This window comes from Coturnix japonica, chromosome 4 (assembly GCF_001577835.2).
Source record: "Coturnix japonica isolate 7356 chromosome 4, Coturnix japonica 2.1, whole genome shotgun sequence".
Taxonomy (NCBI): domain Eukaryota; kingdom Metazoa; phylum Chordata; class Aves; order Galliformes; family Phasianidae; genus Coturnix; species Coturnix japonica.
The window spans coordinates 56,686,451-56,712,260 of NC_029519.1; the positions used below are offsets into that span (position 1 = coordinate 56,686,451).

A 25,810-nucleotide genomic window follows, 5' to 3' on the forward strand; every position below is an offset into this window, starting at 1 on the left:
GCGGCAGCGCGGAGTGCGCTGTGAGGTGGGAGGGCGCCGCGTTACTTGAAGTCGGGCTTCTCTTCTGAGGGAACACCCGAGCCGAGCGGAGGAGCTGGTATCTGAGAGCCGGCGCGAGTATCTCAGGTCTTTAAAAGTTCTTTTACGATCATTATTTTCGGTTAACGGGAGCCCTGCGGTACGTGTGCGGTGAGGGGGCGAGTCTGGCCGGGCTGCGAGCGCGGGGCCGGGTTGGAGCGCAGCGGCAGCCCGCTCTCCGCCTCCGCGTTCTCGAGCGGCGGCAGTGCGTGGTGCGGAGCCTGGCGGCGGCGCAGGTGGGTCCTGAGAGGAAGCGCTGCCGGCTGGGCGCTGCGGGGTCCGGCGGCTGAGAGAGGGCGACAGGGTGTGAGCTGCTGCTTCGTGCCCGTCTGTGCTACCAGAGGAGAGCAGAGCTCCTGGGAAGGACGCTGGGCTTATACCTGATACCGTTGTTCCGATGCAGCAGTGCTAATATTTATAGGAGGGGAGCGGGAGGGAAGAAACCAATTAGAATCCCAAAACCAACGCCAACACCTCTTTCCTCCTCATTTATTTCAAGTTCCGGAGCGAAGTAGAAAACTGAGCATCTCCTTCTCACTGGGGTTACGCGTGTCCTTGCTGCAGGCACAGCCCTGGTATCTGACACCAGGGTGAGGGTTGTGCTGGGGCGTTTTGCTTTATTTATTTTCACAAGGTGAGGTGTGAGGGGCTGTACAGCTGTGCTAATCCCTGTGTGTGGGATTGGTCTGAAAGATCCACTCGTGCTGTGGCAGGTAAAGCAAATAATTAGTTGAAAAAAAAGTTGATGATAGTTTAAAACTAGCCATAACATGAAATCTCCTTAATAGTGCACCTCACCTAACAAATTGGGTGATACAGAGGTTACAAACAGATGTTGGTGTTTAATAATTAACTATTTATTTATTTTTCTGAAGGAACACGTGACACTCTCTTTGGGGGAGTAAGCTTTTCATAGTATGTAACTTACTTTTGCAACCTGCTGGATTTGTGTCACTGATGTTTTTGGGGTGGGCAGTGGCAACCAATATGGATGCAGTTTGGATCAGTAAGTGAAACAGGCACTGAAAATTGCCCGTGTTCCCATTGACATACATAGTACTTCTATGGAGGTACAGTGATGCATTGCAGTGGCTGCCCCACGTGAGCTGATACCGGCAATTAGTTCTCTGTGCTAATTACTGTGGGTGAGCAGTAGTTTGCTATTGAGCTCTGTTTTCATAGAGGTTAATTGTGTTGCGTGGTAACAAGGCTGTATTTAAAATTCACTTAGTCTTGAGTTGTGATTCCTGTCTTAGATCAGAATGCCTCGTAGCTGTGGCCAAAGGAGAAACAATCAGATGGTTTTGATGCTAAAACTCTGTTCAGCATCATTTTCCACACAGTGTAAATCACAGAATGACCCGGGTTGGAAGGGACCTCAAGGATCATGTAGTTCCAACCCCCCTGCCTGGCAGGGCCACCAAACATCCGCATTTACTAGATCAGGTTGCCCAGGGCCCCGTCCAACCTGGTCTTGAACACCTCCAAGGACGGGGCATCCACAACCTCCCTGGGCAGCCAGTTCCAGGGCCTAACCACTCTCCTAGTAAAGAATGTGATTCTGTATATAATGACTCCATAGTTTTAAGATATTCAACCCAATGTCAAACTTTTCCTAAAGGTCAGCTTAAGATTGGTTTTTCATAGTGTCTTTCCAAGCAGATTAGGTGAAGACTTTTTATTTTGAATGTGTAACTTGGTTCCCCATCCTGTTGGTTGTTCTTTTTGCATAGTCACTTCTGAGGGGCTGATTTGGCTGTAAGACTAACTGTGGTAATGTGATATAAATGCCTTGGCGAAGTGAGAAATGAACAAAGTAATGACACACTAAATATATTTTGGGCTCTTATTTCTAACTCTTGGGTTTTGTGGCTTCAAACTTCCATCTGCAATCAAGTATGGAAGAAGCGGGTTTTTGTTGGTGGCTTTTTTGGTGCTTTTGTTTTGTTCTTTGGAAAGCAAAGATTCTTGCACATTGCTGGATTATGATGGAAAATGCCAAATATGATATTTTTTTGTTTGTTTCAGAGCTTAGTGCTGAGCTGAGATCTGACATGCTGAGTAACCAGCAAAATAGTGTTACTTGTAACAGAAACTGTGGGATGCAGTTTAGCTGTCCTGATGATGAGGGTTAATTTACATCATTTTATGTATGTATAAAATATATGCATAAGATGTCATATGTTTAGCTTTCATATAAGATGTTAAAGTGTGCTAGTAGTGCTTTATGATTGGAGGCATCTTGTAGTTGGATGTTGAGCGCCCTGTGAGTGAAAGTACCACGTTAGATATTGACCAGGCAGAAAATGCTGGAGTGATTGCCTACCCAGAAGGCCGTATTTCTCTTTGGCTTATTTTCTTCTCTTAATTCATTATTGTAACATTACCTCATATAACATTAAATCAGGAAAATCAAGTGCTTCTAAAGCTGTCTGTGTCCCATGGCTTCTGGGGGCTGCCTGGCAAGTTTCTGGGCTGCTCAGGCTGTGCAGGAGTGGGGCTGGAGCAGGGTGAGGTTAATGCTCTTTATTTTGCTTTCGCCTGTGAAAGGAGAAACAAGAGTCAGAGCTTCTTCAGTGTTTACAAAGCGTAGCTGGCTGTTGTGCAGCTTCTTTTAAACATTCTCACTTTTTATGAGAACAGCCTGGCTTTTTTAGGGGGAGTGCTTGCACTGTGTGTGGAGTTTCGTCCTTTTCTATCTCATATGTGAGGATGTTTTTAGACTCAGCAGTTGTTCTGATAAGGGCATGGGAAAATTTAAGTTGTTTACTGTCCACTTATTTCCCCTGTTGTCACTGAGATTATTCTGCAAAATATATTGGCTATGCAGATTTATATTTTCTGGGGAAAAAAAAGTCAATGCTATTTGATAGTTTTCTGACCTCCAAATAACAAAATAGTATTAAAACTGTTTTTTTCTTAGTATCAAAAAATTATTTCAGAATGCAGCTTTCCACCAAACTGTATGAACTCATGTTTTACTCCATTAACTTTTCCTTCCCTTGGATTAATTGCTTTAATCCCTAATTAATCTAGCGCTTCTCTATGTAAGTTGCTTCCCTTAAACTGCTTCTGTTAGTATTTAGTTGTTGCATCATGGCCTCAAGTTGCGCCAGGGCAAGTTTAGGTTGGATGTTAGGAAGAACTTCTTTACAGAAAGGGTAGTTAGGTACTGGAATAGGCTCCCCAGGGAGGTGGTTGAATCGCCATCCCTGGCTGTGTTTAAGAGCCGTTTGGATGTGGTACTCAGGGATATGATTTAGTGTAGGGTTNAGGCTCCCCAGGGAGGTGGTTGAATCGCCATCCCTGGCTGTGTTTAAGAGCCGTTTGGATGTGGTACTCAGGGATATGATTTAGTGTAGGGTTGTTAGAGTTAGGGTACTGGTTAGGCTGTGGTTGGACTTGATGATCTTCAAGGTCTTTTCCAACCTGGGTAATTCTATGATTCTATGATCAGGAATAACTCATGCTGCTGCCAGTCTGGCTGTGCACTGTCCACTTCTGTTAGATCTCCAGTCTCTGATTTCATTTCTCTTTAGTTGGATTCCCCTGGCTCTGCCATTTGGTTAGACTCTTTCTTTTTAACTATAAAATTTATATAATCTTCTCCAGGTTACTGTAATCTAAATACCAAATTGCCAGTGTGCTTTCAGCAGTCTTCAGATGTTTACAGATGTTTCACCACTGTTTTTTCCATGTTATTAAATACCTTAATAAAAGTGAATGCCAGCTTAATTTTGTGTGTAATCGATGCGGATACACATAACCATGTGTGTGTAGGAGGGAGTACTTAAGAGTTCTGCAGGGAAATGAAACCAGTGCACTCAGAGCACTAGCAGCTGTATGGTCAGAACACGCAGTGGGTTCTGGTGAGCTGACTTGTGCTGCGGGTCCTGCTAAATGCACATGTGGCCTTTGCCTTTCTGCATTGACCAACAGCGGCCATAAATTGCGCAGTGAAGGTAATGCAGTAAGGTGGAACCACTGGAGAGTGTGTGGTTTATCGCTTCATTCTAATGGCTGATAATTGCTAATAACTGTAATACCTTTTATTGTAGCTTTCTATACTGCCTCTAACAGGAAGAAACAAGCAGACCAAGCTTCTAGTGTCACTTTACTTGCTCGCATCAGTGAAGAAGGTGGAGACCTCTTTTAAAAACCAGAGCTATGGAAGAAGGAAGTGCAGTTACTTTTAAAGTAATTGTTTATTTTCAACTGATCTGCCAATATATGGGGCTCATATCTTGTCTTGGGCTTGATGTCTTTGTTTGATGGCATCTTTGAGTTCTTGATGGAGCGTCTGTTGAAATGGTTCTTTTTTTTTTATTTATTTTTTATTCCCTTTATGGGGTCAGCTGCAATGCAAACCTACATGACTGGGAGAAAAATGCTGTTAGTCATTAGGGTCCTGAATATCTTTGGTGATACTTTTGAATGAGTGTATTTGGTGTGGTTTCACCTCAGTTCATCTCCTGTTTGAGTAGCAGAGGCCGCTGGAGGAACGTGCTTATTGGTCTTATTCCTAGCATTGAATTGCAAGGGGAAGGGCTGTGAACGTGCCCATCAGCTATGGTTTGTGTGCCTCTTATCAAAGTAAACATGATGTATCTATTCTATTTTACTTGGAGTTTTACCCATATGCTCCTAATGAGTCAAGTGCTGCTCCCATTTGAAGAAATCCAAAGGTAAGATTTTCCAGGTGTTGGTAGTGCTGCTCTCTTTCAGTACAAGGAGGGTGTCAAGGAAATTGGTCTAAAGCGGAGCTGTTGGTGCCCCTGGTCTTGACGGTTGTGCATCCTGTCATTGTGCGGGGACACTCTTTAGCATGCTTTAGAATTGCGAGAGGGCTGCAGCGTAGGTGTTGGGCTGCTCTTTGAATGTGAGCTCCTGCCGTCAGAATCCTTAGACACTCCCTCTGAGCATAGCTGTCTTTCCTGTGACTGGCCTGTCCCCTTATCCAGTTGAAGCTGAGATCTGTCCAGTGTCCTTCAAATTGCTTTTAGCTTATGGAGGTCTCCTAGCTCTCTGGGAGAGATGAACAGGAAACTTGGTTGTCGCTGCTCTGTGGGTAAATAGTGAGAAACTGGGAAAACTGCTTCATGGTTCTAAGTACAAATTGTTTGATGAATGATTATTCTGCAGAAAAGTGGCGTGTATAAATTCTGTGAACTTGGCTTCTTCGTATGCAAGCTTGTATAGAACTTCTTGCCTAACACTTGTTAGGTGTATTCAGTAAGGGTTCCAGTCTGTGGAGCAATAGCTGTGCACACACACAGCGTGTTAGTACGTGTAAGCTGGGTGTCCAGTTTCAGGGAAGTACAAGGAATTGCTTGATTGGAATTTGTAAAAGCTGAACGTGCTTTTCAGTTAGATGTTATCTGTTTGTTACTTTTGAGATCTTTAATTCTGTATTGTTTAGTGTTATTTCTTTGTAGCCGCAGTATTCCTCATTGTGGTTTCTTGTGTCTAGTTTGGCCTTTAAATGGCTTGATAAAAGACAGCTTATGACAAAGCCATGAACTATAAACATGTGGAAGTAACCAAGGTATGCATTCCTTCTGGGAGATGCACACACCAAATGGATACGTAATACAAATTCCAATGTTAGGATTGTTTATATTGCCATTAAAACACTAAACGAGCATTTAAATTATGAATAGTCAGAAAACCTTCTTAATATCAGGTAGATGTTGTGTTGTTGAATTTCAGCGACGTTCTTTTAGGGAAAAAAAAAAAGAGAATAAGTTGAAGCTTGGTTTAAAAAGCTTGACACCTATTTCTGCCATAGGTAGTGCTGTTGGGGAATATCATGTCAGCTGCAGTACAGTGTCACTTAGAGATGAAACCCTTCTTCTGATAGAGGTGGACCTGTCACAAAGCATGAGCTCTCCTGGCATCTTCATTACTAGGTTTTATTTAATGCTTGGCAAATTTTCTGCCGATTTGCACTTATTCTGCTCATACCTGAATGCTGCTGTTTGTGTTTAGCTTAAAAGTCATCCTTCTCAGAATACATCTCCTAAGAAGTCATCTTCTATCAATTAAATCTGTTTAATTTTCTTCCAGAAATGGGAGTAATTAAATGTAATTAAAAACCACACGGTTCTTTCTTGATTTGTCAGCCCAGATGTTTGAGAGCTGTTTTGTGTTGGTGGAGCAGCTGGCAATTAAAGTTGCTAAAGCTGAGATAAAACTGGAACCTATTAGGTTGAGAGGTTTTTTTTTTTGTGAACAACTAGTTGTTGCAGCATTGCTTATGCTATATTAGAATTTCCACTTCATGGTAAGTTTGCTTAGTAAAGCAAACTCATGTATGACCTTGCTACTTCCTTAAAGGAATTACTATTTAGGCTTAGCAATGGACTGAGCTTGGCAAGCCAGTCAAAGAAATTAATGCTCTAATTGTGCTTGCATGCTGTTATTTTGCACCGAAACCTAAACGATTTCTTTAAAAAGTTTTGTGGAGACGAGGTGACTGTTCAGTGTTCTGGCAAAGACAAAGACTCCCCTGTTGTCTCTAGTGAAGTATTTATTTCTTGGTGTGAGGCTGAGTGAGGTTTGCTACATGTGTTCCTGTTCTGTTGTCCTTGTTGTAAGTAGATCGGTGGTGCTTCACCCATCCCTGAATGGGACTTTGTGATTCCTTTTGAGGGACTTAGCAGCTTCCAGTTTTGGAAATGTGTGGGTGTTAAATCATTACTATGTGGCTCTTTTTTGATTATATATTTTTTTCTCCTTCCCAGTTACTTCTTTGCGGAGAAGGAAAAGTGAACATTTCTTTGCCTGCTCCTTTCTATCTTTTGAATAGCAGTCATCCAGCCCTTGTGTAGTTGTTGTGCTTAGAGCAGCCATTCAGGTCAGTGTATGTACATCAATATTTCTAACTTTCAGCTGAAGCTCTTGGTGTCCTGTGGATTCTTCCATACCCCTGACTGAGTATGGGAAGAGTTCCCCACTGATGCTGTCTCCTCAAAGTCTGTTTTGACTGAGCATGGCAGCATAAACCTCACCCTTGCTATCACTGCTTACAGCCACGTGATGCAGCCACTTCTGGCTGTACTGGCTTAGCGGTTCTTGGCACTGTGAGCGGGCTCTGTCTGTCGCAGCACTCTCCTGTGGTTTATGCACTGCATACTGCTTTTCTTCTATTAGCAGTCTATTGAAACTATTACTCGATTATGCAGGAGTAGTAATAATAAACTGTTATCTAATCTGGGAAGCCTATTGATTATAATGCTCCACTGTTGCAGTGCTGCCTAATTGCGTGGCTCATGTGCCAGTTTGGTCTCTGCAGAGCATCTTTGTCCATCCTTAGTGCTGACCTGATAGCTATGTTGCATTGCAGATACGTAAGAGACTTCTGTAGGAGGAGCTTAGTATTTCTACTGTAACCTCTGGACAACTCGCTGTTCCAGGTATGATTTCAACGTTTGAAACTAGGCAGTGTGGTATATGCACCTTCTCAGTTGTTCTTTGGATATGAGTAAGTTTGTGGGAGCTGAAGCCTGTTGCAAACTTCCACTAAGGAATCTTTATTATTTATTTTTATTTTTTATATAGTCCTCATTTAGTGATAATCCAGACTTAGGACACTGTATTCCTCTGACTTTCAAGCAGCATGGAGCATATTAATTGCCTGTAAAATCTCATTTTTTGTCATGTTTCTTGGATTATCCAGCAGTTACAATGAGCAGCATGAAAGTACTGGAAAATAAGCTGCTGATGTGATTTTTATAGTTCACAGAGCAGCATATGTTACCACAACATTGTCTTTTTGAGCAATACTCTGCCTTCACGTAATAAAATACTCACCATGCACTTGAGTGCAGGAAGTACCTTTCTATTTGATGCTTACTTGCAGGTGGTTGGTTCTTTGAGTTTGTATGTACAGGTGGATTGCTGGAATCCCTCCTTCACAAGCTTTCTCTAAATTAAGGCAGTTTCTTTCACATATTTTGGTCTGGTTGTGACCTTACTCTTTTTCATTCTTGGTATAAAGGTGTCCCAAAGTTGCAGATCCACCCTGTAGTGCGCCTGTATTTTTTGTGCCTTGTTTTGATCTTACATTGTTCCTAGGATCTGTTCAGGAACTGTTACGGCTGAATATTATGAAACCAAACTGTCTGGGTGTTGTCTCCTGCTAAAATATTTTAATCAGCCAGAGGCTTGATATCAGGAGATAATAATGGCTGGCTCTGCCATCTGCATGAGTTGGTGGCCTAAGGCAGCGGGTGCCTTTAAGGGGTTGCACCGTCAGTATCTGCCTGGAAGGAAGGCAGAGCTTGCCAAGCTGTTAGAAGGCTCACCTCTATTAAGGTGCTTGGGTCTGTAGCTGGAGAATAATGTCCCTGCTGTTGTACAGACTCTTGTAATGAATAGCTTTTCTTGGTACTCATTTGGAGTTGTGCAGTACACGAGGCTTCTTCGTCCATGCTCTAGCACCAAGTGGAATAAACTTCATAAGCTTGATAGCTTTCTCAGTAGATTATAAAGGCTGTTTGTCATGCACTTAATAATGTATATTGCATGTGGTGAAAGTTTGCTTCTAATTTATTGCACACAGACCAAGACGTCTGAGCTGTTTCTATACTGGGTCAGGATGCAATATTACCTGTCTTTCCTTGCCCTGATCTTGCTTGCATTTGTGTGCCATGGATTTATTGTAATGCCCTCTAAAGAAAATCTGTTTGTGTCACATGCTTCTCATATGTTTCCTAATAGTTGTACCAGGCATAGCCAGTATTTGTTCATGCTTCTCTACTCTAAATAGTGCTGCATCTCAATGCATAAGATGTTAGGAAATCTGCCTTGAACTGGTTGTTCATTTAATAACTTAATTGCAAGGTGATGGTTGAATAGCAGCTGTCTTTGGTTTCCTAAAAGAGGATACTATGTCATTAGGCCTTCTGAAGTCTTGCTAAAAGCTGCCCCTACCAAAAAGGGAATTGAAGCTTTAGCCATTACTTTAGTACTGCACAGCCTTTCTCTCTTACCCCACTTTTCTTTCTTTTTTTAATGTTGAAACAGTGGTTTCCCTACTCACCTTTCAGCCTGTTGGCTGGCTGTTCCTGCTGCCAGGCAGTGAAGTTGCCACCTTACTTGGGCTGTCTGTGCTATGCTACATGTATGGCTTTCACTGTCTGTCCTGGACTCATAGTAATCAGTGTACTCTTTCTGTCTCTCTATGCCAGCTGAAATGCCATGTTCTGTGGGTCACTGAACTTTGTGCCAGCGTGTGATCCTTATAGTATAGCGAGCTGTAGCCGTGACAGATGTGACGAACAGCCCCAGAGCTGTTTGAGAGGAGTGAGGGTAAGGAGCTGCACCAGGCACAGTGGCCCTTCTAGCAGAATGTGTGACATTTGCTCTGTGTGGCTTGGCATGTGGCACAGCTTCAGTGGTTATTCTGATGTGGGGTGCACTCTAGGTAAGTTGTCTTCTAAATATAGTGAGCCTGGGCTGCCTTTTTGTTTGGCTTTTTTTTTTCTTACTTTTTTTCCCCTCCTCTAAAGAGTTGCTATCAGTGATCAGTGAGTGGGAGGGCTCTGTTTTCTACCATGTCATTCAGTTACAGCCTTTTGCCTGTTTCAGGTGCTTCCTTACTGAAAGCAATGTGGGATCTATGATGGACTCTGGGATTGATTTTCTGGTACTATAATTTATAATGGGATGAATGTCATTGATAAAACAAGTCCGGTCGTGTAGAGGTCATTCCATAGTATCCACATAAGTTATATTTAGTGTTGTTTATATCAGATTCATGTCAGAATAAAGCTACAATTACAAACTGCTTACTTTTTTTATAAACAGCACAAGGAGTGCCAGCACACTGCAGAGGGGAGGCCTGGGGCTTTGTTCTTGTAGGAAAAAGTAGGGAAAAAAACGGTCTGTAAGAGGGAAAATATAAATAAATCTATTGCAGTCTGTTCTTGTTAGCTGTTTTAATTTACTTGTTGATTGATTTATATAAAGCTCATTTTGTGCTTGATTCACATAAAACCGATTTTGTGCTGCTTTAAATGTAAAGGCAGTCAGATAGCAGAAAATAAACCGCAGGTTTCTCAGTGTCGTGCTCTTCAGAGAGCAGAAGAGGTGGGGTGTTACAAAGCACTTGTGCAGGGAACTTGCTGGCTTCTTCTCTCTACTTAACATTCCTGGACATCACGTTTCTTATTTAGCTCTGCATTTCAGAGAAGCTGAAAAATATTTTGGTGGGGACTTTTTTGTTCTTGTTTTGTTTGAGGCAAAACCATCCATACAAAATAACACTGACTAACGGGATAGCTGTAGAACCTGCTACAAAGCATAGGTAGCAGCCTTGTGCTTGTTTGTTCAGCTTTGAGCCATCTGGCATTTGTTTCTTAAATTTAGATAAGAGTTCAGCCTTGTTTTTGTTTGCTTTTTGTGTGTGTTTTTAAGTCCTCACGTTGTTCTATTATTATTATTTTTTTTTTTTTTTCAAGGGGACATGTCTGATGTTTGCTTTATTTCATTGTCTGGAGTAGAATACTGGTGACTGCTGTTTGTTAACTGCTTTTTGATGTAGGGTAAGCAAAAGCGAAGATGTATGTGAAATTCTTCAAAACCCTTTGGCTTTCCCAGTCCAAACAGTAGCATTTTTAAGTGCAGGAGATTAATATAGAAAGCTGGAAGGGAAAAGCGTCACATAATGTGCTCATGTCCATGTCTGTGGAGAAAAGTAGTCTGTCAGTGCAACTATAATGAATACTCTGATAACTTTTCCATACTTGTCAGTTCTTCCAGATGGCATTTTCAGAGAGTGGCAAAATGGCCTTTGTATTCGCATTGCTGGCTGTGGAATGACTTTAATCTTTCTGGAATCATGGCTGCATTTTTATTTCTTTATTTTTTAATAAATGTTACTGTGGGGTTAATGTTTAAAATATTTAAAGGGGTTTGGCTTCTTGCCACTGAAGTAGAACAGCATGTGCCTAACACTGGGACTCCTACCATTCCCAGTGCAGCCAAAAAAAATAAAAATTGCTCAATAGTGCAGTGATCCAGTAAGTTCAAAGGCTGTAATTTAAGGTTGGTCTCAAACAAGGGCGTTCTAAAAGGGGATGATTGACTTGATATTTTCTATTTAGTTGAGGGAAAAGGAATTTTTACAGATGGCATCAGAATGTTTTAGAGAACTCTTTAGGTTGCATAGGAGCAGCCATTTGTAAGTCTAAGTCCAGTAAAATAAGCTAGTGAAAAATAATGGTGAGAAGCACCAATCTGTATGTAGGAATCTAAAACTCTTTGAGAACTAGGTGACGTGTTAACTTGGGGTACCTTTGTTTTTGGCTCTCTTTGGATTGGAATGCCAGGGTTGAACAGTGATTTAATAAAAACAAAGTTCAAATCTAATTTGGGAATCTTGGAATTTATGACTTGAAATGGAAAAGTTGATGAAGAAAGCTAAAAGCAATTGCACTCAAGCTCCTCGTATTTCTGATGTTCTCTACCTTAACCCAGGGGACTCTGTTGCATGTTGCTGGGGGGGAAGCAAGGGCTCTGACCCCAGGACCGCATCTCTGATCTGGTTCCATTCTGACCTCATGTGTACCGAGAGCTGTGCTGAAAACATCCATCTCTGGGGAGCTTTTCCTGGCTGCAGTGACAGATGATGCAAACCCACAGTTCCTGCCAAGCATCCCAAGTATTTTCTATTAGTGGTCTGGTCGCAGCCACACCACGTTGGTGATGGGATGCTCCCTGCACTTGAGGGAATGATGCAGTGTGCAAGGCGTGCTGAGATAAGGCTGGCTGGGCAGAGAGAATTGTCTGTCCTCATCCTGCTTTGTTTTACAGTTCTCATGTTCAAGTTAAACACACACGTGGATTTTTCTGCAAATGTGGATGTGAAACCTGATACCTAAAGAACTTTTAAGTGAAAATAATCACAAATTAGATACTTCTAAGCTAGAAATAGCTAACTTGGTTGTAACTTCCCAGACAATATTTTGTTCAATTCTGATTAAATTATACTTCAAGCATGGAAGTGGAATACTCTGGGCCACTGTTACAGTTAATTGTTTAAACTCATGTATGCATATCCTAAAGAAAAGAAAAATATTGTAGATGACAAGCATGGAATTAACACATCATGTCATTATGTTGTGACCTATGTAGCCTAAAGAGGTGGTGTCTAAGTGGATGTGCACAGTGCCAGAAAGCATCCATATGTGAGCAGCACTAGAGTTATGTCTTTTAAAACTAGCATGAAGTAATTTTTATTATTCATGTTAATGTTTGTAGGCAGTGTTATGATGGCTGAATGTATTTGGGATTTGATTATAAGTGAAATAAAAATCAACTATCTGTTTCATTGCTCATCCAGTGAAGGGAAGACAGATGTGCCTTTGTCACTGGCATCCTCCTTTGTGTCATTTGGTAGTTATTCAGAGGAGAGAGCACTCTGGGCTAGAAAGTCAGAGTTTACCTGTGTTTTGGCAAGAAATAAGATGCTAAATACCTTCTCTGGAAAACCTCAGGGAGCACAGTGGTCAGTGATTCCATTTCTGCTTGAAGGTGTTCAAGCTGTAGTCAAATGGATTGAAAGCATATAATCCTCATGAGGGGAGATTCTTGTAAGCAGAGGATAAAATGAGAAACACCTGTACACCACTCAGTGCTGAGTGGATGCAGAGCAGCACTGACTGAACACACTGGCTTTTCAAGGAAACCCTTAATGCCATGACTGGGCAGTGAGGAGGTCTTGGAGCCATAACCTTGGAGGGCCAGGTAATGCGAGGTGGTGCCAGCTGGCTGCAGCAAAGCAGGAGGGGCGTGGCCATGCCAGATTTGGGCCGTGGTGGTTTTATTTTGGAGTGGTGTGCTTGGTGGTTGCAAGGTCTTACACACACCACGTCCTGCTCCGCTGTGTGCCTTAGCTAAGCAGCCATGGGATGTAGCATACTCAAAATATGAATGCAGAATGCCTGTGGTGTGTGTTGCTGGGATCTTTCTCCAACTGGGTGTCCTCTTCCTCAGTGGGTTATTACTTTAGTTCCTTCTGATTGCTGTGTTGTTTTCTTGGCTGTTCTGGTGGTGTCTTCTGCCACTACTAATGTCATAGGTTTGCAGCACTCTGTGTCAGATGAAGTGCAAGGCCTGTTGCTGTCTGGGTAACTCCTGCACAGTTCTTTCAAGAACAGAAAGAGGCTTGGATTTGCCAGACTAGTTTGACATCTGGAAGCACTTCAGTACTACAAAGCTCACTGGTAGAGATTATGTCCTCTAGGAACATGGGTCAGCTCTAAATTTTATTGTTTGCCAGTAGGAGCGTTTTGTTCACTTAACATCTGCTGAAGAATGTGGTGGGGGTGTAATGGGCTTTGTCTTCCTCTTTTGGAAGAAAAGTTTCTATTTTTTACCAACTCTTAAAGATGGTTCCTCATCCATTGCCCTTTATAATGGAAGATAATTGCATCAATTCTTGTGTGCTCTTGGTGGTGGATAAGTATTACACTGTGTTCTGTACCTTTTGATTCCTGACTTCAGCAAATTACTTCTCACAGTTCCTAAATATTCTGTCACTTGTGAACAATGAGCAAATGAATTCCTCTGAATATTCCAGAAGTATTAGAGGCTGTTTTTCTGATTTCTTTAATGTTGCGACCATTTATAAGACTTCTAGTAGCTTTCATTTCTTGTACCTTGACCCGGCATAGAACTGTGTCATTTAAATACACAGAGAGAAAATACTGTTTCTTGTTCAAAGGAAAATTCTTCTGGAATGCTTAACTCTTCAACTGCACGCACCCAAAGCCAATGATTTATTTAAGATGTTGGCAGTAAGCACACGCTGCTGGAGTGTCTTGATTTGAATGATGAGTCTGTTACAGTAGAGGTTTTTTTAATACAACTGTCGTAATTTCACATTTAAATTGACTTTGTTGGATTGTATTTGTTTATATTTATTGTAGTTCTTTTATAGCCTGGGGGAAGAAGTACTTGTAGAGGTTGAAAATAATTTTGATGCTGTTTTGCATAGCTAATGCATCCTTTTTTTTTATTATTATTATTTCTCCCTGCAATGCTGAATTAATTGAAAAAGCTACGTTAAATAGGTGTAACAGCAAATTATACACTTCTATGGCAAGTCTGTGATGTGGTTAAATTCAGCAGAGGAAAGTTCCCAGCTGAGTTTTTTTGGAAGTGTCACATTCTTTTTTTCCTTGCCTGTAGCAGACAAGGATAAGTGACTGCGGTTTGTGTCACTTCAAACAGGTGAGGGAGAGCTGTTAGTTCTGTTAGGGCAAAACTGAATACTTACTCAGTGTGTTGCAATATGACGTTTCCAAACAACTGTTCTTTCCTTGGGCTGTCTTCAGGAAGGCTAAAATACAATTTGTCCTAGCTGCTCTGCAGGCTGTTTCACGTGGAATTGTTTCCTGGAGCAGCTGTTTGCTGTAACCTGTGATGTGGTGAAGGATGGTGTGGGAAGTGTTTGCGTGGCTGTGTGTGTGTGTGTTTCTCCTGGAGACTCAGAGCATGGGGAAGTGCTTCTTTATTTTAATCTGCTCTCGAGATAACAAAGTTGATGTTACATTAGACAGGTAATTCTTTGACCTTCAGATTTCTGGAGTTTAATGCTTTCCTTGCTCCTCCTGCTGCTCCCGCCACCCACCCGTCACAGGGTTTCCTGGTGTTCTGGCTCATCAAGTTTTCCAGAAGTCTCTAAGTAATAGAAGGGGAAGTTTGGCAAGTCCATCTGCCTTCTGCTCCACTCCTGGCCAGGCAGACTGGTTGCATGCTGTGTTGTACAACACTCCTATCCCTCACTGTAAGTGTAGTATGAAGTGGCAAAATCTCCACAAGTATCACCTGTCCAGTCTGTGACGTCCTCGTCAAATCAGCTCTAGGATGTGCTGCTAGCACACAGTGAGCTTTTGATACATTTCTGGCAGAGTCGAAGGAAAATTCTTTAGCTGGAGCCTATTATTGCTGCATGGCTGAATTGATCTTTGAAAGCTGAAGTCTCTTGGGAGAGTTCTGGAAAGCCCAGCTTCTATGTTTTGTTTTCCCTTTTTTTTCCCCTTGGTCTTGCTGTTTGCTTGCCTTCTGATGTGTGCCACTGAGGAAAGCTTCTGATGACTCAGTCTCAATTCATCTCTCTTAAAATGCCTGGGCCTTGTCTTCAGTAAGTCGTGCTGTTCCTTTCTTTTCACTGTGCCTTAGCTACTGTATTCCAAATAACTTTCCTAATGTGTTAATTAGAAGTTATAATTCTATAAATACAGAAGCATACTCTTACATACGGCTCTTAACTGCTTATTGTTTGCTACTTACTGGGTAGTAAGATTACTTGTACTTTCCGAAGCTTTGTGCATAAATGTCCTCTAAAATAAGCCTTTGAGTTACAAAAATTATTTAGAAGCTGATAATCTTAGTGAGGGAGGTTTGGTAAGTTATACCAAATGGTAATCACATACTGTCATTGATTTAATGTTCCCCTGATGTTTTAAATTTAACAGATAAAACAGAGGTATTAGTGGCTTCCACAATTAATGCTTAAACCATGCCAGGCTTCAGGAGAAGTGCCAAATAAAACTCGTGCAAGCAGTTTCCATATGTTGCTGACACATTATTTCCTGGAAGGCTGGTTGATGTGTTGGCAAAACAAGTAAAATGTGCCATTTTCTGTTAAAATTTGGGAAGAACAATCAAGTCACAGCTCTTAAAATAGGCAGTCTGAGATAATAATGGGGCTCCAGCTTGTCAATGCAGTTTTGTATTCTCAGTATTTAAGCTGATCTTTGATCTGTGATCTTTGTTGCATGTTAAAGCTTTTTTTTTTTTTCTCCTGTCCATTGCTATCTTTAGCTAAGTTAAAATACTGAAATAGGAACTATTGGTATTTGTGATTTATAAATAGGAGGAAAGATCAATTGAACTTCTAAAGGTGGTAAAGAGAATATAGTAAGTTTATCCATTGGGGAGGGCGACTATACCTAAAATGGGGAAAAGAAAGGAAATAACCCAAAAGGTATTTAACTATTTAAAGAACGCAGTTATTGACTTTAATGTATTATCAAACTGTAATCAATACTCTGTTCTAAGAGCTGGACTCGAGGCAGGACTAAGTAACCTACAAACAAGCATTCAGTGCTTGAGAATAAAGCCAATATGAGGCACTGGCAGGCTGGTGGCAGCTTGAAAAGCCCCAGTTCAGGTGCCAGTGCTCTGCTTTGGTGCTGTTGTTCTCTGCTGGTGAGTCAGGGGGTTTTGGTCAAGCAGATGGCCATGGCTTAACCTGCACTTTTAGCTTCTCTGCATTGTGTGCATTCCTTCAGTTGTTTGTTTTTGCACTGTTTTTTAACCTTTCTTCCTGGAACAGTTATGCAGGAGGAAAGGCTGGATGTGGCAGTCAGATATGGGTCTCTGATAAGAATAGGAATTCCTTCTAATGAAATCCTAGAGGTGAGTTCTGCAGGGTTGTTGTGCAAGAGTAACATCTTAAAATTACATTTACTTAGGTTGCCTAAAATATTTTATTCTCAGAATGTTATTTTTGGTGTCCCCCAGTCTTACTCTGAAGTGGCAGAGGAGGAAGTGTGACAAAGCACTGTAACAGAGAGGTTGGAGTATCCTTCTCTGGAGATATTCAGAATGCACCTGGATACCTTTGTGTGTGATGTACTCTTGGGATGCTGCCTTAGCAAGGAGAGAGGTTGGACTAAATGATCTCCAGAGGTCCCTTCCAGCCTCTACAGTTCTGTGATTTTGTGAAGGGAGGAATTATTTTTAGTTTTGCGCCTGTGTTGGTATCCCTCCAGTCTTTACCTCTGGCTTTCTGCTGCTGTGGAGTAGGACTGGTAACACAGCTGTTTCCTAGGCTTTTTATTTTATTAATGGAGAAAACCTGAACACGGCTGGCTGATGTGCTGCTGAACTGGTACTTTCCTCAGGAAATGGGAGTGAAAGAGAACAGCTTGTGGGACCGGTGGTTGGTGAGCACTGCTAGATTCCTTTCCTGTATCATGATCTAAATGAGCACAGGATCCAGAATGATTGCGTAGCATTGACTGTTGCCCAGCAATTGGCATTGATTCATGGAAGAAAAAAGAGCTTGCGTGATCCTTGCACACCTCGTACCTTTCCAAAAGGCCAACTCTGCCTCAGTTCAGGCTGTTGTAATGCATTCAGGTGCTTGAAAAGCGAGTGTGTTCCTGTGTCCTCCAGCCTAGGCTCCCAGGCTTGCAGTTGTGAATTGGCTCTGTGCTTTGCCATGAGGTTTTTAGTTGATGTAAGCAGGTGATGTGTATTTGCATTTGTTCTTTGTAGGAAATTGTTGTTGCCGCTCAAGCACATAACTAGTATCTGAATGTTTGCAAGCACCTTCTGGCTGGAGAAGGAACTAGTGGCTGGTATTTGTCTGTATATATTCTCTCTAAATAAGCATGACAGAGTTGACAACTTGTTTCTTTCTGAGAATGGTAGGTATTACGCTGGAAGTGGTCTTGTGACTCTCCTACACTGTTTAGGTTTTTTGTTTTCTTTCTTTCTAAAAGTCATCTCTGCAGCTGTGCTCTGAGTAACATTTTCACAAGGGATCTGAATTCATTTTCTGAAGCTAACTAAAGCTTTGATAGGGCTAGATAGGACTTGAGCCAGTTCCTGGGGCACAACTAAAGAAACTCCTCAGTGAACTTGTTTGTAGATAGTTGTATATTTTTTTTACAGTGTTGGAATATTAAAATAGGACTGTAATCTGGCAGGCAAGAACTGAAATTTGTGACAGTGTTTTTCTTTTTCCCTGCATTTTTCTCCTTGTGCTACTGCAGCTGCGCTCTTTATCTCTTCTACTGCCACGCTGGGGCATGCAACTCTGGTTCCCCCAGCTGCACTTGTGCAGCTGCTGAGGTGTGTCCTTAGGTTCTGAGGAGCTGTTGCTCTCCAGGACCCCAGCCGGCCCTGTGCATCCTGGCAGCAAGGTGGAATGGCACGAGGGGGCTGTCAGATCTCTGTGGCTCATATGATGCAAGGCGTGAGAAGTTAGCAGCCTCTATTTGAAAGAGGTCTGGCGGTGAGATCCAAGGAATGTTCTCCAAGCTGGCATTTGGTTCCTCTCCAATACTGAATGTTTTGAATGTATTGACCTCCAGGGTATGTGCGAGATGAATCTCTCCAGGCCATGAGAGATACTGTGCAAGTGAGGGCTCTTGTTTAGGGGAGTGTTGATCCTCATGGTTGCTTGTGCTCCAGTCTCAGTTAACCAGGTCCAAGATAGGCTGTGTTGTGACATTGTTTGCTGGGAATAGAAACACTTCTTCTGTAATCAGCTAGAAAGTTTCCTTACTTACCAGTCATTGATTTGCATACAGATACAATACTTGTTGCTTAACCTAGCAGGAATCTTAACCAATAGATTAGAGCTGCTCCAAAAGTAATGCCTCCTATTATATTACATTGACCCATGGTGTCAGAGTTGGATGTTGGTGGTATGGAAGTAAAGATTAAACCTTCCCACCAATACTGCATTAAATTTTGTTGCCACGTGACAAATAGCAGCAGAGAGGCAGTCTGACCACACGGTGTCTGACACAAAATTGCATGTAATTCAAAGGTGTGGAACTGAATTCCTTGATGCAGAAAAAAATCACACCCACTGACATTCACTGATGCTGGATGTTTCTGGAGACCAATCAGTGGATGTGAGCACAGTGAGGTGGTAAGTGGTACATTTCAGCAGTGATGACAGTGACAGGGGTTCGTCTCCTCTGGTGAGCACGGCATGCAGGTTCTTGTTCATTGCTGGTGAAAATGCATAGTTACTGGTGGTGATTATGTTGAAAAACAGTTTCATGGCTGAGAATTTGCAGCAACTAGTGTTACTGTGCTCTTTGTATCTGTTGTAGTTTCCATTGACATAAATAGGAGGTATTACTTCCAGAATATATGGGTCAATATATATGTGGATATACCATGAGGATATATATATATATATATATATAAAGAATATATGCAGTTGGCATTAATTACAAAAGTAGTATCTCACAGCTCTGTACCAGAACTGTTTTCCATGCAGAATGTAAATGACTCACCCATTTGTATCAAAGACAAATACAAGCATCTAATCCATCAAGTTCTCCTGCAATTAAGCTGAATCTCTGGCTGTGATTAGACTTGTGATTGTTTCGTCAAAGAGCTCAAATATATTTTTCCATTGTGTATTTCTTCTGAAGAAACATTCAAGTACATGACATATAAGTAAACCTGAATACTGAGGTTTGCTGTTTTTCTTCTGCCTATGGAAGCTGATTCTAAGCAGGCTTGTTGAAATAAGCACAAATAGGTAAACAAACAAAAAGAACAACCTAGAAACAAACAATAGAGAAGAAACACCTTGGTCTTAATAGGCACACAAACATGGAATTCAGCAACGTGATGGGGAGAAATACAAAGCAGTTTCTGTGCAACTGTTTAAACAAAGGTGAGTGCTAAAAATTACAACTTAAGAGCTGAAGCAAGCAGTTGGTCTTGGTTCTTCTTTGGATGAGGAGAATACTGTGTAAAACAATTCAGGAGATCTTAGTACAGTTCAGTATAATGAAGGTGATTAGTTCTACCTTCCCCATCCAATGTGCTCTGTAATAGTGATTTGTGAAGAAGGTGAATAAAAGACTTGATGTAACAGTGCGTATTGAGGTGGAAGACTTGTCTGATTGACAGCTTGATTTTTAGACCTACTTTGTAGACCTCAGTAAAAACTATTTACCTGTCATGTGATTAGTTGAGAATTAAGATTTTTCTCCTTTCTGCTTTAAAAAAAAAAACATAGACCAACTGCAGGTTTTATTTACTTATTTATTTATATCATTTCCTGTATTCAGAAACAAAGGACCCATGCCACTGTTCAGTTTGTGATACGGGCGATCAGAGAAGTGGAAATAATTTCTGAACACTTGGTGAAGTTGAGCCTTGGCTTTCTGCATAAAGGTTGTTGCTGTTCTGTGACCCTGTGCCCCTCTTGCTTGCAGCCTGCCTTGCTTTGAGGAGGAACTTATTTGCAGATACAAGAAATCCAGCCTAGGGAAGCCTTGTGCACCCAGCTGTTTGTACAACTACTTGACAGTCAGGTATGCCTCAGTAGTTTTTCAAAGAACTCTTTGCACAGCACAGTTGTGCGTACTCCTTTGCAACTCTGAAGTCTTGGATATAGTTTTCCAGAAAATTAATTGCCTGAGTTCCAAATGGCAGTTCATTCCATCCTTACTTCTTGTGAGGCAGTTTGCTTTGGAGAAGGCTCCTTATGCAGCATTAATTGCTTACAGTTGATATTTGTGAGCGGTATTCTACCCAAATGATTTGTAAAAGCACCTCTGGTATGTGCAGCTTGGCTCACAGAAAATAAAATCCCAGTGGTGTATTGGAAAGAAAAAGAATCAAGGCAGAAACTGCCTTCTGTTCTAGGAAAGTCCTCAAATACCTGGTGTAGGAGGAACAGAGCAGTCCTGAAATTAGAGAGGTGGAAAATGGGAACACCAAGGAACTGAGGTCTCTTTTGAATTCTTTAGCTCAACTTTTTTTCTCTTTCAGGATTCTGCAATTAGGGTGATGTATTTTCCTGCCAGGAGAAGCTTCGTGACTTTTCCCCATATTTATTTTCTTGGATTACTCAGCTCTGGGTATGTGTCTGTGGTTTGGGGTTTCTCTGTTTTGCTTTTTTTCCCCTGCCCAGGCAGTTCCTCTCAGTTCAGAGTTATGCAGCAGGCTGGGAATTCTTCTACCAGAGTACTTATGTCAACAAGATGTGCATTTAGTGTCCTAATAGAGCTGAAAATGAGTTGGTATACTGTGAATTCATGGGTTTCTAGATGGACGCCTAGAAATGGCAGCGTTGTTGCCAGGCTTTGGTGAACTTCATGCTTACCAGATAAAGTAATTTTGTCCTGCACGTCTAAACTTACTGAGATTATATTGAGAAAGTTGATCAGTGCTCAGAGGACAGTATTCAGTTGTACAAGTTCAGTTTATAAAGTAGCTGAGGAATTTTTTTTCAGGCTTTCTTTCCTCATTCTCACAAAAAGTATGTTGTAACAAATTTGACTGTGAAAGTGGTTGTGTTTTGTCTTTAAGCTGAAATCCAGGAGACAGAGTTGCCTTCTAACAGAGTGTCCAGCTGTGGAATCAGTACTGCAAGTATACTGGATGAGATCAGTGGCCTTTAAATAACCACACTGCTACTGCTGCCTGCATGTAATTCAGGCTTTCCTTCATCAGGTTCATAAAACTGCTGAAGTCAAGGCTAATAAGGGTTAAATGTGAGGGTAGCTGTACTGCAGACAATAGTTTAAGCAGGGCACCAAGTCCGAGAGGTTTCAGAGAGTGGATTTGTGCATACCAGTGGATCGTCAGATGGAGGGGGAAAAGTTAATGTGTGATCAACCCTTGCAAAAAGCAGAGAGCTGACATCCAAAAAAGCCAAGCAGGATGCACAAGGCATTTTTCACCTGTTCAACATGCAGTGCTGTTAGGCTATCAGTTACTCTATGTTTATAGCCTAGTTTTAGTACAATAGTAGAGTGTAGCTGTAAAATAAATAACTACAGTTCCTCTGTAGTGCAGCAGCACCTTGCCAGCATGTGGACTTGGGAGCAGCAGGTGTGGGTGTGCACCAGGCCTGCAGCACATCTGTTGCTGCCCCTTGCACTGATTCTGGTCAGGCTTAAGCTGAAATGAAAGCTGATGGTCTGGGCCATGTAAAGCTGTAGTTCCGGGGTGTGTGTAGAGCTCTGCTTGTTCCATTTCTCCTGTAGAACCAGGTTTTATCTTTGCTCTTCTGTTAAGTTGTCCAGTCAGCTAAATAGGTGAATGGGGAGAACTGTTTCAGAGGTTAGCACTTGAAAGTTGAAACAGTTCTTCAGCTCACCTGTGAAAGTGCAGAGATTTGGCTGTAACACAGAACAACATGAAGTCTATAGTAAGTGGCATTTGTAGTTGATCCTAACTTTAAGCAAGAAGTTTTATAATAGCGGATTTACACAACACGCATCTTATCTTATTGTTATAGTTATTGTTATAGTTTACTGAGAGATTACTGTGCTTATAGGTTACTGTGAGTAGCATTACTGGGGGTGTCTGAAGGACTCATGGGACAAGCTGTAAGTAGGAGTGAGTCCTGCTGGTGCTCAGTGCGTGCAGGGCTCTCCACAGCAGCATACAGCTCTGCACTCACATGGAACCCTCTCCCTGCAGCGAGGGGCTTGGCAGCCCGCAAGTCTAAATCCAGCCCACAAGTCTGAATCCAGTCCACATTGTGTGGGCGAGACAAACAGACCCATCCTGGCAGCATTCCCCGGGAGTGCAGTTTCCCCTTCTCCCCACCTGGCCCAGGAGCTTCAGGGCCGTAGGCAGTGGCAGTATGTCAACAGTGAGACTGCACCCCCCTGCCTACGTGTTGCATCGATTGAGCTGTTTTCTCCAAGCTACTCTGCAAAACTGGCATAGCATTTTTCTTGTTTGTGTCGTTCCTCTACAGAGGTAAGAGCGCTGTGCTTTGTTGAATTCAATCTTGTATGTTCTGAGACCAAAAGATAAACAAGAAATCTATAAAAGAATTAAAATATAAAAACAAAACTCAAGCAGCAGAACTTTATCTCATTGTGAGAAAGTTTCCCTTGTAGGGGACATAATTTTTTTAAAAATATATTAAAACAATGCATTAGCTTTGTTTATTTTTCCACCCTCTTCAGACTAGAGAGTTGGGAGCAATGACTGTGAGTTGCCCAGTTACTCCAGATGCCAGCTAGGCAAGATCAAAGGGGAAAAACCAGTTAAGTTGTTAAGACTGATAGAGTTTATAGTAGCATCCAGCTACTATAGTTCCGACAATCTGCAACAACCACTACGCCTTTAGGACTTCTAGTCATTGCATTGGAATTGTGAACTATTTGGCTACAGAAATGTTATTTCCATTAACCCGTTTCTTGAAGTTTTATTGGGTTTTGTTCACATAGATGTCATCAATAGCCCTGAATATAATAAAATGCATAGGAACAACTGTTCTTTAAGTGGCAAATAACAGCATTTTCAGTATTAAAATCTGCTGTGATGCTGCTGCTGTGCAAGGCTGCGTTCCTGACTGTGGTAGAATTTCTTACACAGTATGTGCAACCTCTCCTTGGCTGGCTGTAGTCTTCTCTGAATGAGTGCCCACTTCTGCACAGCAGGCATCTTTGAGTCTGCAAAAACTGGGAGCTGATTAAACTTCTGACCTGGCTAACTTGGGAAATCCTAAGTATCTTGATGAATAATCTGCCCTGCAAAAGGATACTGTGGCAAGGATACTGCTATTTCAGTAAGGGATGTATTGATCAGCTTTATTCAGATAATTAATTGGGTTATAGATTTGTTACACAGAATAATCCACTAGAGCTAAATAATACTTTTGGGTTTACTGTATTTTACTTCACTGCAGATTATGTTGGAAGTATTCCAAATGCTCAGTAAACTAGTTCACACTGTGTATCGTTGTTAAATATAGCCAGCTGCTGAACTGGCTCTCAGCGTTAGGTTGAAGATCTGAAGGGACATGAGAACAGGAGCTCATCAGTTTTGCCGTGGCCTCAGCTGTCACATTCTAATGACACAATCTTACTACTTGCCAGAATACTGGTGGTGTCCATTAAATGTTGGGCAGTGTTCACACCAAACCCAGGGGCACAGGCACAGATGCTTTGTAAAACAATTCACAAGCATGAAAAATTTCAAGTCAACACTGTACCCTAAAGTAGTTTCAGTCTATGGTGCCCAGTGCATTATAGTGTATTTGGCATTAGAACTTAATTTTAAAAGGCAAATGTTTAGTGTGGGAGTTATTTCAGTGGTAATGGTTAAAGCCATCTCTGCTCTGACTTGCTGAGCATGTCTATCGTGACTCATTGTTAGGAGGCAAAAATTATTTTCTTTTCTCCAGAGTTATGCCTGGCATTTCAGCCACAACCTTGGCAGCCTGGTTTCTTGGTCTTACAGAGAGCTTCTGCCTTTATTTCTTGCTGTTTTATGAAAGCCTTGTCCTTCTCAGTCAGGAGGAGACTAACAATAGACAAAGTGCTTAATCTGAAATCTGTAGACTTGGGGATTATATTTTCCATACATATGTATGGTATATAACTGAACTTCCATACATATGTATAGAAAATATAATGTGCATGTGTGTATATGTACACAAAACATATATTCTAAAGCAGCGCACAGCAGCACCCCCCATTCTCTTCCCTGCTCCTGATGTTGTGGTGAGAATCCCAGGTGCAGTAGCTGTTCTGTACTGGTGCCCTGTACCTGCTTCTATATAAAGTTTACGTGGCAGCACTGGAGAAACCAGCGGTTTGTCCAAGATGCAAGTGTTAGACTAGGTGAGCAGTGTATGGTATCTAACTACATGCAGTCAGATAAGTTGGAACACTGAGTTGGAGTTGGTGGGTGTCAGTCCAATCTGTGCTCAGCTGTTAAATCAGATCTTTCAACAAGTAGGACTTGGACCTTGACCTGCTAAGGGAGTGCCATAATAGTAAATGCATATTGTCTTAAGTTCTAGCTTCCTGCTTTCATTTTGACCTGAAACTTTATCCTTGATTATACAGGAGCTGATTTAAAAACAAGCAAACAGACCACCTCCTTGAAAACCCAGGAACATTTCATTGAAAAGTTGAGGGCTAATTTAACAAGGAAGTAAAAACTTAATTCTTGGAAGTTCTTAAAGAGGGGCACACTGAATATTGATCTCATGGGAAACTGTGCAGTGGCTTTGTTTATAGTAGCAATAGCCTAAAAGCCAAGCCAGCGATCACTCCAAACACAAGTGGCCATGCACTGCAGTTGTGTGCTGCACCCACCCAGAAAACTCCATGCTGCTTCAAGCCATGGATATTTTCTTACTGGAGCTAAGAATGAGTGCCTGGTTGAGTCCCAGCAATGGAAAGTACCAGAATATTCAAGCAAGAGGCTTGTTGGTATTCTGATCTGCCCATTCAAAGATGTAGCTTTGGTTTTGTTTGATCATGCATTTAATGACAACTCATAAAATACGTTTGCTTACTTGCACTGCTTTTATAGCTAGGATTTGTCATCGGCTTGTGTGTGCTTATCTCTCACATCTGTGAGTTTCACCTTTCCTGCTGCTGTAAAACAGAGTGAGGATAGGCATGTGAACACACACAGCTTCCTGGTCCAGTGGCTGTACCTCCAGATCCTCAAATGTTGGGTTCCAGTTCTGGACGTTTCTTGCAATTATCTTAGCAAATACCTTAGTTAGCTAAGTAGGAGGAGCACTCACTTTACTTTTAAGAAAAGTCACTGGACCAGTCTTCTGAATGCAGGGTTCTCCCATAACACATTTTAAAATAATTCCCAACTTCGGAGTGGTAATTGTGGTGGTGTAATACAGTTTTCTGCTGAAGTGTGGATACTGAAAATGCCTTGAGCGTAGCATTCAAGTACAGTGAGTCGCCTGGAGCACTTCCAGGCTGCTTTCCTGCTTGTAGGGGCACACCCTTTTCTTTCAGATCTCCCCTGTGTCCCTTGGTGCAGGCTGTGCAAACAGAGCTGGTGGGTTTGAGTAAACATGGTGACTGTGTGGGCAAAAGCACCCAGTTCCAGATGGAACACCAGGAAAAGCGTCCTTACTGCTGTCAGCTTTGTGAGAGTAATACAATTAAACTGGCTTACATTCTTGTAGCAATTTGGGATCTCGCAACTTGATTTATTTATACTAATTCAT

The 25,810-nt window shown here is 41.8% G+C and overlaps 1 protein-coding gene across 4 annotated transcripts in view; it reads left to right on the plus strand.

The window, feature by feature from the left end:
• The window catches only part of MTUS1 (microtubule associated scaffold protein 1), a 109,027-nt gene that overhangs the window by 151 nt on the left and 83,066 nt on the right, over positions 1-25,810 (plus strand). Inside the window, exons 1-2 of one of the 4 annotated variants that reach the window (XM_015862200.1) lie at positions 20,070-20,168; positions 20,629-20,717. The exons of 1 other annotated variant lie outside the window; for it this stretch is intronic. The gene's annotated coding sequence lies outside the window, so the exon portion shown is untranslated. Of the gene's footprint in view, positions 1-26; positions 127-9,380; positions 9,506-20,069; positions 20,169-20,628; positions 20,718-25,810 lie in introns of those variants that run through there. 2 more of the 4 variants (XM_015862198.2, XM_015862201.1) reach the window with 2 other exon arrangements.